At 36.2% G+C, this 14,826-nt stretch overlaps 1 pseudogene; it reads right to left on the reverse strand.

Annotated features, from left to right (window-relative positions):
- Nucleotides 1-6,851: 6,851 nt before the first annotated feature.
- LOC106972945 (coiled-coil domain-containing protein 167-like) lies at nt 6,852-7,304 on the reverse strand (annotated as a pseudogene).
- Between the last annotated feature and the right edge of the window lie 7,522 nt (nt 7,305-14,826).

Raw genomic sequence — 14,826 nt, forward strand, 5'->3', positions numbered from 1 at the left:
AGCTTGGAATATGATTGCCAGCATGTATCTTGGGGCAGTTGAGATAAAGGAAGTTGACTTACAGGATCCTAGAGGTTGGGATAATGTTAAGCTAAGGTTCTCTTTTGCCCCTAGCAAAGTGTCATTATTGAGGTAGCTGAGCTTCTAGAGGGAGGTCACTCTGCTGGTTTCAAAAACTTGTTAATGGGCTGTAGGCAGTAAGGGAATTTAATTTTTCATTTGTCTTAGTTTTCCACATTATCATGGCAAGCATTTAAACTCCCTTCCTTTGTTCTTGGGTAGTTGGAGTATCCAAAGAATATCACACAGATCCCACTGGCGTGGGAGGGGGCATGCTAGCTTATACTTTGCCCCTCAGCCTGCCTCATGCTCCCTCATCAGGTCTGTGTGTTTCTCCAATTTCCAATATGACTCAAAATTGTAATTTTTTTTGGCATCATCCCGGGACTGCATGCCATTTTAGCAGAAATGGTGAATCCATTTCTAGGGGATACTAAGAAAATTCTTCTTAACTCAATCCATATTATCTCCTCAGGAGAATAGAAATGCCCATCTCCATTCACTAGTGCCATTCACTTCTTAACTATAAGAGAACTAAATGCCACCTCTCTGTGGTGTACAGACTTCTACCCTCACAAAGCAGCCAAAAAGCTAGGTCAACACAGGGAATTTGACCCCATAACTGAAACACTCTTTTTTTTAAATTTTTTTTTCAACATTTATTTATTTTTGGGACAGAGAGAGACAGAGCATGAACGGGGGAGGGGCAGAGAGAGGGAGACACAGAATCGGAAACAGGCTCCAGGCTCTGAGCCATCAGCCCAGAGCCTGACGCCGGGCTCGAACTCACGGACTGCGAGATCGTGACCTGGCTGAAGTCGGACGCTTAACCGACTGCGCCACCCAGGCACCCCTGAAACACTCTTTTAGTTGGGGGTGGAGTAAGAAGGAAGGAAAAAGAAAAATTGCACAGACTGCCTATGGAGTATAAGCAAGCCCTGCAGATTCATTTACATACCTAAATTTAGCCAAATTTAGGCTCCTCACAAGCTCTCTTCCTTCCTTTAACTCACCACTTTAAAAGGATTTGCAAAGAGGTTCCCTGAAGTGAAATTGAAGCTGAGAGAAAACAGTGAAATATACTTATGTTTTCTCACTTGAATATTCTGAAGACATATATTTAGCCTATATTTTTAATTTATGATGTACTCTTAACAATGACATTTCATTACTTATATGAATGATCAAAGAACTTAGAATTTAATACTAATATTGGCCTTGTTGAATTATAGAAACAGTAAGATCATTGACATAAAGTATATGACTATGGCAATGATAATTTAGATAAATTATGCTCTAAACCCTTCATTTGCTTAATTATCTGAATATTTCAGTAAAAATGGCCAGGATTACAACACCAAGGTCACAATCTATAACAAAAAGAAATGGTATGCTGGACTTAATTAAAATTAAAAATTTCTGCTCTGTGAGACACTGGCAAGAAAGTAAAAAGACAAGCCACAGACTAGGAGAAAATATTTACAAAATATATATCTGATAAAGAGTGCCTTTATTGGGCATCTTTTGTATATTTGGATAACAAACATCCAAAGTAGTCTTTGGATACCAAACTCAGCAATAGGAAAACAGACAACCTTATTTAAAAAATGGGCCAAAGACTTTAACAGACATCTCACCTTAGAGATACAGATGGAAAATAAGCATATGAAAGGATGCTCCACATAATAAGTCATCAGAAAAATACAAATTAAAAAACAATGAGATACCACTACATACCTATTAGAATGGCCAAAATCCAAAAGACTGACAACACCAAAGGCTGGTAAGGATGCTGAGCAATAGAAACAGTCATCCATTGCTAGTGGGAATGCAAATTGGTACAGCAAATTTGGAAGACAGTTTGTTCTTACAAAACTAAACATACACTTTCCCATATGATCCAGTGATTGTGCTCCTTGGTATTTACACAAAGGAGTTGAAAATTATGTTTACACAAAAATCACATCTATGTTTATAGCACACATCTATAAACACACAGATTTTTATTTTATTATTATTATTATTATTATTATTATTTTAGAGATAGCATACAAGGGGGTAGAGGGGTAGAGGGGCAGATGGAGGAAAAAGAGAGAATCTCAAGCAGGCTTCATGCTCAGTGTGGAATCTGACATGGGGCTTGATTTTATGACCCTGGGATCTGATCTAAGCCAAAATCAAGAGTCAGATGCTCAGCTGACTGAGACACCCAGGCATGCCAAACACACAGATTTTAAGAGTAGCTTTATTTATAATTGTCCCAAATTCAGTAGGTGAATGGATGAATAAGTTGTGTGTATTCAGACAATGGGATATTATTCAGTACTAAAAAAACATGAGTTATCAAAAAAGACATTGAAGAAGCTTAGATGCTTATTACTAAGTGAAAGAAGCCAGTCTGAAAATGCTGCACCCTGTATTATTCCAACTATATGACATTCTAGAAAAAGCAAAATGATGGAGACAGCCAAAAGATCAGCAGTTGCCAGGAAATAGGGAGTGTTTGGTGGAGGTAATAGATAAATAGAGCACAAAGACATTTTAAGACAGTGAAACTACTCTGTATGATATTGTAACAGTAGATACATAACATTATACTTTTGTCCAAATCCACAGAATGTACAACCCAATAAACTATCAACTTTGAGTAATCATGATGTGACAGTATGGAGGTTTATCAATTGAACAAATGTATCACTCTGGTCCAGGATGTTGGTCATGGGGGAGACTGTGCATGGGTAGAGACAAGGGGATCATGAGCTATTTCTGACCCTTATTTTCAGTTTTACTGTGAACCTGAAACTTCTCTAAAAATTAGAGTTTATTTTAAAAACTGGTCTATATTGAGAAGGCATGCATTTATTTTTTATTTTTTAATGTTTATTTCAGAGAAAGACAGAACACGAGTTGGGGAGGGGCAGAGAGAGAGAGAGAGAGAGAGAGAGAGAGAGACAGAATCTGAAGCAGGCTCCAGGCTCTGAGCTGTCAGCACAGAGCCCTATGTGGGGCTCCAACCCACGAACCACAAGATCATGACCAGAGCTGAAGTTGGACACTTAACCAGCTGAGCCACCCAGGCACCCCATGCATTTATTTTTTTAATCAGCCTCCATTTGACCAATATGAAGAGTATGCTTAAATATATTTTGATTGTGGGGCACCTGAGTGGCTCAGTTGGTTGGGCGTCTGACTTCGCCTCAGGTCATGCATGATCTTGTGGTTTATGAGCTCGAGCCCCACATCGGTCTCTGTGCTGACAGCTCGGAGCCTGGAGCCTGTTTCAGATTCTGTGTCTCCCCTGTCTTCGCCCCTCCCATGTTCATGCTCTGTCTCTGTTTCTCAATAATAAATTAATGTTAAAAAAATAAAACAATATATATTTTGATAGTTGCTTAATTCTTCAGTTCAACATTTGAGTGGATAGACAGGTCAATCAAGCATCATGAGTAGTTTGATCTTTAAAAAGAAAAGGCCAATACAGAGAGGTCCTGTAAGCAGGAAGTTATTCTTTTATCATTATTATTCTTTCAATCAAAGGGACCAAGGGTAGATTTATTGCATGTTTCCAGCTCATTCACCTCAACCTTTCCAGCTCATTCATTCCAACCTTTGAGAGCATTTATAGGAATTCTCTTCACAGAGTCATGAGAGGTGAACTGCTAAGAGTTCTATGATTCTTGAAAAATATTGTATTTATTCTCTGCAGACTATAGATGCAAGTAAAAGATGCTAGCATTGTGATAGGACTACTGGTTGTAGGGCAGATGATGGAACTCCTGGGAGGTAGAAGGCAGTGGTACGTAGTTGTCAGAGAAGAGTAGAGGTGGCAATCAGAATATTTTCATACATAGATATCTTTGATGATGTCTCATTGGGATCATGAGGCCCCTAGAAATAAAATCCTGCTCAATCTGATTTGGATCATAGCTCCTCAGCCAATTCTACTCCAGCAATATCTATATCTTAAACAGTAAAGAACAGTTTCTCTTGGGAAAAGAAAGAGGGGGGTGGTTTGGAGAAGCTTAAGAAAGACCTTTGCAATAATTTCCCAAGTATGTGCTTAAATTTTCCTCTGTGGTCCTCTCCAAACTAATTGGTATTTACATGATACTTGTTATAGGCACAAAAGGGTGGCTGTGGACTGGAGAAGGAAAATACCCAGACATTTTTGGAATAATTGAGTCCTGAATCTGAATTACTATTAATCTTTAGGGACTCAGAAAGCCCTAGTAGCCTACTGGTCAGAGTGACAATTTATGCGATTTAGGAGGTAAATGGAGTTTTGGCTAAGGTTTATTCAAAGCACAGTTACCACATGGCTGTTCCCCAGTCCTTAAGTATATAGTTAGACTAGATGTACTCAGCAACTGACAGAATCCCTATACTGATTCTACGACCCATTAGATTGGAGCTCTGGAAAAAGCCAAGTTAAAAAAAAAAAAAAGAAGAAGAAGCTCTCTATTCTTATGAAAAATAATAAAACAAACACAATAGTACGTTCATGGGAGCTTCTTGGAGATTGGTGCCATAATCAATAATTTAAAAGATATGGAGTGGTTATCCATATCATATCTCTGTTTAAATTACCAATGTGGACTGTACAGAAAATAGATGGATCTTGATGAATGAGAACAATTACCATAAACTTAATAGTTGGTGACATCAGTTGCAGTTGAACCACATGTATTCTCCTCAATAGAACAAACCAGCACAATCAGTGACATCTGATATGTACTTATTAATAATTTGAGTACATTTTACAGTATACAAATGTGCATAGTTTAGATTTTACCTGACTTGGGCAGTGGTATACCTTTATTCTGTTATATCAAGATTATATCAACTGTAATTAGTCGGCAAGAAATTTTATATTCTCATTTCGCACAGGACACGTTGGTCTACTCCATTGATTTTGTCATCCATGGGACCTGGTAAGCAGAATGTAGAAATGAAGAAATTTCCTGTCTTGGCAACTTGCATTTGTTACATCCAGGGGTCAGAAGATAAGCCCCATAAAAATTCAGTTGTCTGTCACTTCGTGAAACATTTAGAAATTATTCATCTGTGGCTTGTCAGGATATTTCCTTTAAAAGAAAGAAAAATTGTAACATCATGTAATGACAACTACTAAGAAAGTTTCAATTTTTTTTTGGTTTGGATCTTAGGATTTTGGAGGCCATATATGATATATCTGATTGTTTTGTTTCTAGTGATTTATTAAGAAGTCCCCAAACTGGCAATTTTGACTAAGATCCAGGGAAAAATAAGGCTTTTCACCTGGTCCTAGATGATGTTCAAGCAAATCTGCCATTTGGCTCTTAAAGTGTCACGGCAGATTATAATGTTGTCAGCAGGCTCTGAAAAGCTCTGTTAAGAGTATCATAGTGTAGTCTCCTAGAGGTTAATAACAAACCTCTGTTTTCCTCAGCAGATAACAGCTATTCTTTAAAGAAGTTGTTCTCGAACTTTTTGGTCTCAAGAACCCTTTATGGTCTTAACATTTATTGAAAATACCAAAAAGTTTTTGTTTATGTGAACTGTATCTTTTTAAAAGTTTTTATTTAAATTCCAGTTAGCTTAAATACAGTATGAGCTTTACGTGTACAATATAGTGATTCAACACTTCCATACAACACCTGTTGCTCATCACAACAAATGACTCCTTAATCCCCATCACCTATCTAACCTATCCCCCACTCACCTCCCTTCTGCTAACCATCAGTTTGTTCTCTACAGTTAAGAGTTAGTTTCTTGGTTTGCCTCTCTCTCTTTTTTCCTTTTGCTCATTTGCTTTGTTTCTTAAATTCCACATGTGAGTGAAATCATATGGCATTTGTCTTTCTCTGACTTAATTCGCTTAGCATACTTTCTAGCTCCATCCATTTCATTGCAAATGGCAAAGTTTAATTCTCTTTTATGACTGAGTAATATTCCATCATATATATGTAATATACATTTGCATATATATACATATATATATGGTGTTGATTTTAGCTATCGTGAGAGGTTTGAGGTGATAATCTCATTGTAATTTTGATATGCATTTCCCTGATGATCAGTGATGTTAAGCATCTTTTCATGTGCCTGTTGGCCGTCTGTAGGTCTTCTCTGGAAAAATGTCTATTCATGTCTTCTGCCCATTTTTAAATTGGATTATTTGTTTTTTGGGGTGTTGAGTTATATAAGTTCTTTATATATTTTGGATACTAACCCTTTATCAGATATATCATTTGCAAATATATTCTCTCCCATTTTATAGGCTGCTTTTTATTTATTTTATTTTACTTTTTTAAGTTTTGCAGACAGAAGCAACCTGGCTGTTCTTAATGCTTAATTATTTATTTTGAGAGAGAGAGAGAGATAGAGCATGAGTGGGGGAGGGGCCGAGAAAAAGGGAGAGAGAGAATCCCAAGCAGGTTCTGTGTTATCAGTGCAGAGCCCGACATGGGGCTTGAACCCATGAACCGTGAGATCAGACCTGAGCAGAAATCAAGAGTAGGATGCTTAACCAACTGAGCCACCCACATGCCCCGAGCATGGCTGTTGTTTATTACTTTTCCTTTGGACTGAGAGAGGAACCAGTACAAAGTCCTTCTGGAGACCCAAGCCCCACAGCAAGACCAGGGGGCAAGAGGGGCTGGGCCAACAGGAAGCCCTGCTCCAGTGTTTCCATTGAAGAGAAATGCTCCTGTACCTTTGTTGTCTTGAAGTTTAAAGGACTTGTTTCATTGTGACCAGGGAGCCAAGGGGAACCCTGTGCTGACTATGGAGAAATCTCAGGTTCACATTGCCTAATAGGTACAGATGAGGGTCAGGAGGATGAAGATGGCCGAAGAGCAACATGTTCTACCAGTTCTCCTGCTGAAGCAACTTTAGTTTCTTCTCATAGTTGGAGGCTTTGTTCATCAGGCTGTTTTTCTCCTTCTCTAGAGACTTCTTGGCCGTTTGGGTTTATCTCTGCCTCAGAGCCTAGAGTTTACAGCCTCCAGGTGCCTACTACACTGTGACACCTTCTCCTCCATCTCCTCCATCTCTAGAGCAATGCCCAGATTCTCCCACTTCTTTTTCATCATGCTACTTGCCAGGATCCCCCAGACATTATTGGACACCCGTGGGTTGCCTTTTAGTTTTGTTATTTCCCTCACTGTACAGAAGCTTTTTATTTTGATGTAATCCCAATAGTTTATTTTTGCTTTTGTTTCTCTTGCCTCAGGAGACATATCTAGAAAGAAGTTGCTATACAGACAATGTCAAAGAAGTTACTGGCTATGTTATCCTCTAGGATTTATATGGTTTCAGGTCTCACATGTAGGTCTTTAATCTATTTTGAATTTATTTTTATGTATGGTGTTAGAAAGTGGTCCAATTTCATTCTTTTGCATGTTACTGTCCGGTTTTCCCAACACCATTTGTTGAAGAGACTGTCTTTTTCTGATTGGATATTTTTTCCTGCTTTGTCAAAGATTTATTGACCATATATTTGTGGGTTCATTTCTGAGTTTTCTGTTCTGTTCTACTATTCTAGTCTGTTCTACTAATCTATGTGTCTATGGATTGTATGTTTTGATACTTGCTATGTTAGAAACTAAAATTGAGGAAAAGTTAAAATACTTACTAAATAATTTATTGAGAGTAACAATAATAAACCCATTATATGACAACATAAATGATGTATTTTTATGAAATGTACACTGGTTTCTCACATTACTACCACACTCACAATACTTCTGACACAAGATGTGTGGAATATTTCTTGCTCCACATCAAGAAATTCTCTGTGACCTCAGCTGGGTGTCCTATAATTCAGTTTAATTCCAACATAAAAGGAATTAGTGCAAACCCCACAGATTAAGGAATTAGTCCCATGAGACTGCCCCACACCTTAGAAGCCAATTGCAAGTAGTAAGCCCCTGGGTTATCCAGTTTCTGTCTACAAATTGGCTACAAATTGGACGTTCCCATGACCTCCCTCTTGGACTCAATTATTTGCTAGAACAGCTCACAGAACTCAGGAAAACACTTACTTCTATTTGCCAGTTTATCATATGATAAAGGATATGATAACATTAATAACCAGATGAAGAAATATGTACGGCCAGATCTGGAAGTACAGGAGCCTCTTTCCCTCTGAAATTAGAGTACATCATTCTCCCAGTATATGAATGTTTTCACCAACCTGCAATTTTGGGATTTTTATGGAAACTTTCTCAGGTGGCATGATCAATTATTAATTCCACTTCCAGCCCCTCTCTCCTCTCTGGATAATGGAAGATAGGGCTGAAAATTACAAACTTGATCATGGCTTGATCTTTCTGATGACAAGCCTATATCCAGAAGCCATCCAGAAACTCACTCAGGGTCATCTCATTAGAACAAAGGATATCCAGGCAATTCCAAGAGATTTAGGATCTCTGTTTCAGGAACCAGGGTCAAAGACAAAATATTAGAACAAAAGATACTCCTAGTGTTCTAATCGCTTACGAAATTATAAGAGTTTTAGGAGCTCTGTGCTGGGAACTGGTCAAAGACTAAATGTTACCACCAAAGGTTCTCCTAGCATCGCTATTTACAAGTGTTTTAGGAGGCTTGTTTCAGGAAATGGGGATCATCTATCTATCTATCTATCTATTCATCCATCCATCTTTCTATCTTTTTATCTTATTGTTTCACACTCAGCCACCTCTGTGCTGGTTCATTTGGCTCCTGAAAAAGAGATCAAAGTGAAAATAAAATAATTCATGGGTTAAAAAATATGGATGATCCCAACAAAGCCAATCTGGATACTACTACTGAATGCCCAATCTATCAGTATATCCAAGAAGACTAGCTAGTCATCTGCTGCAAGAACAGTTACATTGGAAACCATCCATTATGGATTGGGAAATGATTTGTTCTCATTTGGGCTGCACTTACATAGCATATGGATTTGCACTGACTTCCTAACACGCATCTACCAGCAATACTATCATTCTATCTGAATGTCTTATTCACCACTGTAATATCCTAGACTACATTGCTTCTAATTCAAGAAATTTATTTTGCAACAAAAAAGAAAAAAAAAAGTCTAGTAATGAGCCTATTCTGAAGCAATTCACTGGCTTTACCATCACTAAGAAAAAGTTGGACTGATATATATGGTCTGCCTTTTTGAGAAATTAGTTATAAAGCCAATTAAGAGATGTTTTCTGACATACAATGCTTTTTTCCCATAAACAAAGTAGAGTGACTGAGAAACATATGATGGAAATGTGATATGTGCTTTTCAGTACAACATATAATGAACCATTCAGAGGATGCTTGCTTACTAATAATTTGACTTTAGAAACTTCAGGTGTAGTAGTCTTCATACCCAAGAAGGAATCTTTCTTTAGAAGATGATACAATACTTCATTTTAATTGTAGATTTGAATTGCCACATAGCATTTTTGGCTCCTCATGATTGTAGTGAGCCATCAGACATAGAAGGGGCAATTCTTCCCTTCCCCCTATGTCTGTTAGGATACTTACTCTTTTTTTAAAGTTTTATTATTGAATTATAGTTGACATATCAGGTACTTAATCTTGACTCTAATGGAGAAATTAATATACTAGTATATAAGGGAGATAAGAAGTGTTTATGGAACACATGGCATATTCTGAAGTTCCTCCTCCTGCTGCTGTGTTGTGAAGCAATATAAAAACTCACATATACACTGGGTGTTGTATGGAAACCAATTTGACAATAAGTTTTATATTAAAAAATTAAATAAATAAATATTTCTGAAACCTTTAAAAAAAAAAAAGAAATTCACATATACATAGGGCAGCTAAATGTCCTGGTTTGCCTGAGACTGTCTTCATTTATACATCTTATTACTAACATAATTATTAATATCACTCTCATAGTCAAAAGTTTCTCAGGTTAAAATATAAAGTATATTATGATCTTAATCACATTGTGAATCTTCAGAATTTGTGATATGGATTGCCCCACTAGTAAAAGACTCCCAAAAACTAGGTCTTGGTTGAGGACAAGAGGAATGTTGAATGAGCAGTGGAGAAAATGTTAAATATACCAACCCAGCTTTGTGGCCAGCTGCAGAAATGAGAACTCTAGAACCTACTTGTTTTCTTTCTTGCTCTCTTTTATCTATCTATCTATCTATCATCTATCTATCCAACTATCCATCTAGATATGTATCTATAGACATATATCTCCATCTATATATGTGGAAAGAGCTTTAGATATATACATATAGTATAATATATATAATATATAAATGATATAGACAGATATAGATATAGATGTATCTTGATATGCAGATAAACCTAGCTAATAATTTATCTAATATATATGTATGTGGGTATAATTTATTTTTTCCTACCATCTTCCTATGGCATGATGATTGTGATTAACTATAACTTAGTGCAAACTTTTCTAGCTGTAAAGATAGGATTGAAGTTAATTCTAATTCCTAGAAGAAATAATAGATGGAGCTTGGGCCATCCAATTGTAAGAAAAGGTAAGTGCATTTTCAATTATTTGAAGATTTGTGTTCTGTCAGGAAGCAGGTTCTTTCTGACATTGTTAATTATTGAAAAATTAAGTATGGGAAGAAGTATAGGGGAACTTCTTAAATATGTAAAGATATGTATATGTGGAAATAGAAACATATGGTCTTTTTGTCTCCAATAGTTGCTTACGAACTAAATGAACTTAACAGAATTTAATGAAAACAAAAACAGTTATTATTAATGGCATACCTTTTTTTACTCATCTTAACAAAGATTTTGCTAACCATTGTTCATTCTGTGGCCTGGCACATAAAAATTTGCATAATAAAATACATCATGAAAAACTATGGAGAAGGAAAGGAAGAAGAGAAGAGATATACAGTGACATGATTTTCCTCTAATAGCTGAAGTTTCCACAAAGGAATTCACTTATCTGATGGATTTGAAGTAATAGAGGAACTGTGCATGGTCTTGAATTCAACTTGGACATCCTATGTCATTCCAATCACACAGAAGCTAAGTAAACTCGCAAATGTTCCATTTTAATGTCTATTGTTTGTTGCTCTATGGAGTGAAGGCTGAGACATAAAAAGTACTTGTGTCATTCCACACTTAGGCAGGCATAGCTAAAGGGAAAGAACAACTCAATTTGAAAATTGATCTCAGAACTCAGCTAGGACTAAAAGCTGATTCTGGGTAGGGTAGCTTCTGGTGAGGGCTTAAAAAGTAGGAGACAGCAAAGAGTTTAGAATCCTGACATGACAAACAGTGACAGAAGATTATACCTTAGTTCAGATAATAGGATCATTTTAATAAAATCCAAAGAATTAATATATACAGAATAGTTCTGACAAAGTAGAATTAAATATTAAATTAGTAAGAAAGGGATACCTGAAAAAAAATTTTTTTGGGAAAAACCCCCAAAACACTCCTAAATATCACTAGGTCAAAAATAACATTACAGAGAAAATTTTCCACAATATTTTCAACTGAATGATAGCAAAACAAAACAAAAGAAAAAAAATCCTTCCTCCTATTAGTTTTTTTTTTTTAATAGCTTTACTATAGTATAATTGAACAATAATTTGTTAGGTGAGACCAGAGCAGCATTTAGTCTTGGGCTAATTATTTCCCACTACTGAAGCAAGACCCTTTTGGGTTTTCTACCCAATGCCCTGTGAAGCATGAAGGTTTCCAGGATGACTTACAGAAACAAATATTATTCTTCTACCTGTGTCAACACCAGCCACTCTTACCTCCTTGGTCTTGGTTAGTTTCCTCACGTAATTCACTAGGCAGCTGTCCGCTGAATAGGTGAGGAGAATCCTCTATAGACTTCCAGAATTCTCTCCCTCTGAATTTCTCTTTTCTCTGGTATGCTATGAGCATCAGCCACCTCTGTCTCCCTGGACTCTCTCAGATCTGTCTTCTCAAGTAAGAGATTCACAACTTTGGCTTCAGTTCCACCTTTTAGAGCTGTGGCTTAGAAACTCTTTAGGGCAGTCAGCTGGAACTATCATTTTATTTTCCAGTTCACAGGGATCCCTGCCCTTCATCACTGATGTGCAGTGTCCTAAAAGTTATTGTTTCATATATTTTGCCCTTAGGGTAGAGGAAGTGCACTTGTTTCAGGTGATAAGGTAAACACTATTCCTATTGCAATACTTTAAATTGGTTAGAAGCAAAAGACCACCTTCCATTAGTTTTAACGAAATAAAAAATGAATTACTAACTAGATACAAAATTTTGTATTGTGTGCTCTGATTCAAAACAATTTTAAGATACATTCAAGAAGTTTAATCTCTTGTAGGGAATATAAAGCATGAAGGTTAATCATTGAAATGCAAAGGCAAAAAAGGATAAGCACCAAATCAATGGGATAAAGGGATATGAAAGTTTAGATATGAAAGATTGTTCTCAGCTCATAGCAGTAGGGAAAGTTTAATAGAAGAAAACACTTTTGAGGTGGATGGAAACCATAGGACAACCAGGAGAGGTAGAATAGTGGTCATTACAAAGTAAAGATAGACTGGTAGAAAGTCAGGAAGAATGTCAGGTGACAGACACAAGAGTAGCAAATTCTATCAAACATTTATGAAAGAAGTAATAAAAGTCTTTAACAAACTCTTTCAGAAAATACAGGAGGAGAAAGCCCCCCCGACTCATTTTATGAGGTGATTATAACTCTGATACCAAAACCTGGCAAAGATACTGCAACAAAAGAATATTACAAACCAATATGTGTCATGAATATTGACATAAAAATCCTCAAAACAGCATTAGCAAATTAAATTCAGTGATATATAAAAAGAATATTTTATGACCAGTGTTGTGTACCCCAGAAATACAAGATTTATTCAGCAAGATTTATTTCAATTTATTAATTGAAAAATAAATTAATGTAATTCACTGCATTAATAAAAAAAAGGAAAAATTATACTAGTTTCTCAACAGATCTAGAAAACGCAATTGACAAAACTCAACACACATTCATGAGGAAAATCCTTACAAACCAGGGAAATACCTCAGTCTGATAAAGGGCATCAAAAATTCCTTTAGCATATAACATTCTAAGGAATAAACAAGGGAACACTTTACCCATATGAAAGGAAAGGAGGAAAATATGAATGTCATTAAGTGCATATGAGTGTGTTCAATATTATTAGTTATCTGGAAAATGTAAATTAAAATCACAATGAGCTACCATTACACATCCATCAGAATAGCCAAAATTACAAAGCAGCACAAACCTAAATTAGTGAAGATATGGAGAAATTGGCACACTACCAGTGGTAAAGTTGGTATTCTATCAGTGGCAAAACCACACTGGTAAAGAGTTTGCTGTTTCTTAAGAAGTTACACCTGCCGTATGATCCAGCAATTCCATTCTCATGTACTCACCTACAAGATTTGAAAATGTGTGTTTGTACAAACATTTACTGATGGATATTCACAGCAGCTTTATTTATAATGGCCCAAACTGAAATCAATAGGGGGATAGATAAGTAAATTGTAGTATATTCATACAAGGGAATAATACTGAGCAATAAAAATAGCCTGTTGATAAATGAAGCGCCATGGAAAAATATGCTGAGTGAAAGCAAGCTGAACACAAAAGGGTACATTCTCTAATAACCCATTTGTATGAAGCTTAAAACAGGCAAAGCTAATTTATGGTGATAGAATGTTGAGCAGTGATTGGTGAACATACTGGGAGGGAAATAAATGAGCTTTTGGAGGGGGTATAAGTGTTTGGTATCGTGATAGCAGTATGAATTATATAGGTGTAAACATTTATCAAAATGAATTGAATTATACGGTTGAAACAAATACACCTCACTTTTATGTACTATACCTCAATTTAAAATAAACTAATAGAAAAAAATGACACAAATATTTTCATGAAAATGTTATATATATATGTATATATATGTACATATATATGTATATATATACACATATACATATACATTTCTGATATATTCCGAAGAAAGTAAGAAGTCCCTATATTGGATTGAAGCCTGTGACAGTACTTTCAAACATAAAGAAGTGCTGGATGCCAAATTTTATTTACAGAAATCATTGAGAACAAAGCAGAAGATTTATATTATGATGTTCCATCAAAATAAGACCCACAGATTCTTTCTGAACAGGAAGTATCTTGTTAAAGTAATGTTTTTAGATAAGTATGTACAGTTGCAAGGGCATGTGTAGAGACTAGAATTAGGTAGAAAGGGATCTCTGCTCTACAAAACTACAACACATAGCTTCCTGTAAAGGAAAATCAGGCTGCTGGACAACTCAAGCTGCAAAGTCGAAGGCCAAGGAAACAGTGCAGTGTATGAGCATCATGGAGCATAAACAAGTCCAAGGACATTCTTTCAGTGAATGAAGGACTCTATTTATTATTGAAATCTAGGAAAAGGATGGGTAATGGGCTAAAGCCAGAAAGTATTCACACAGGAGCAGCCAGTCTATATCTTAACCACATAAGCATTGAATTAGCCTGAAGGCACAGAGTCAACACCCAATTACTGAGGCAAGTGCAAAGAGAAGAGACATTGCAGTGCATTGAATTTAAATGCCTAATAAATAGAGATGCCCTTGCCTTTTCAAAAGATGCAATTAAGGACCTCCAGTTCCAGTAACCACATGCTCTGGAATTAAAATGGTTCTTTTTTATTTTTTTTTTCTACAGATGGTAGATGTTCCAGCACATGCTTCCTTCTAATACATTTTAAAAAGAGATTCAGTTCACCATTCAATCCATAG

Source organism: Acinonyx jubatus, chromosome D3 (assembly GCF_027475565.1).
Source record: "Acinonyx jubatus isolate Ajub_Pintada_27869175 chromosome D3, VMU_Ajub_asm_v1.0, whole genome shotgun sequence".
In the NCBI taxonomy this organism is placed as follows: Eukaryota; Metazoa; Chordata; class Mammalia; order Carnivora; family Felidae; genus Acinonyx; species Acinonyx jubatus.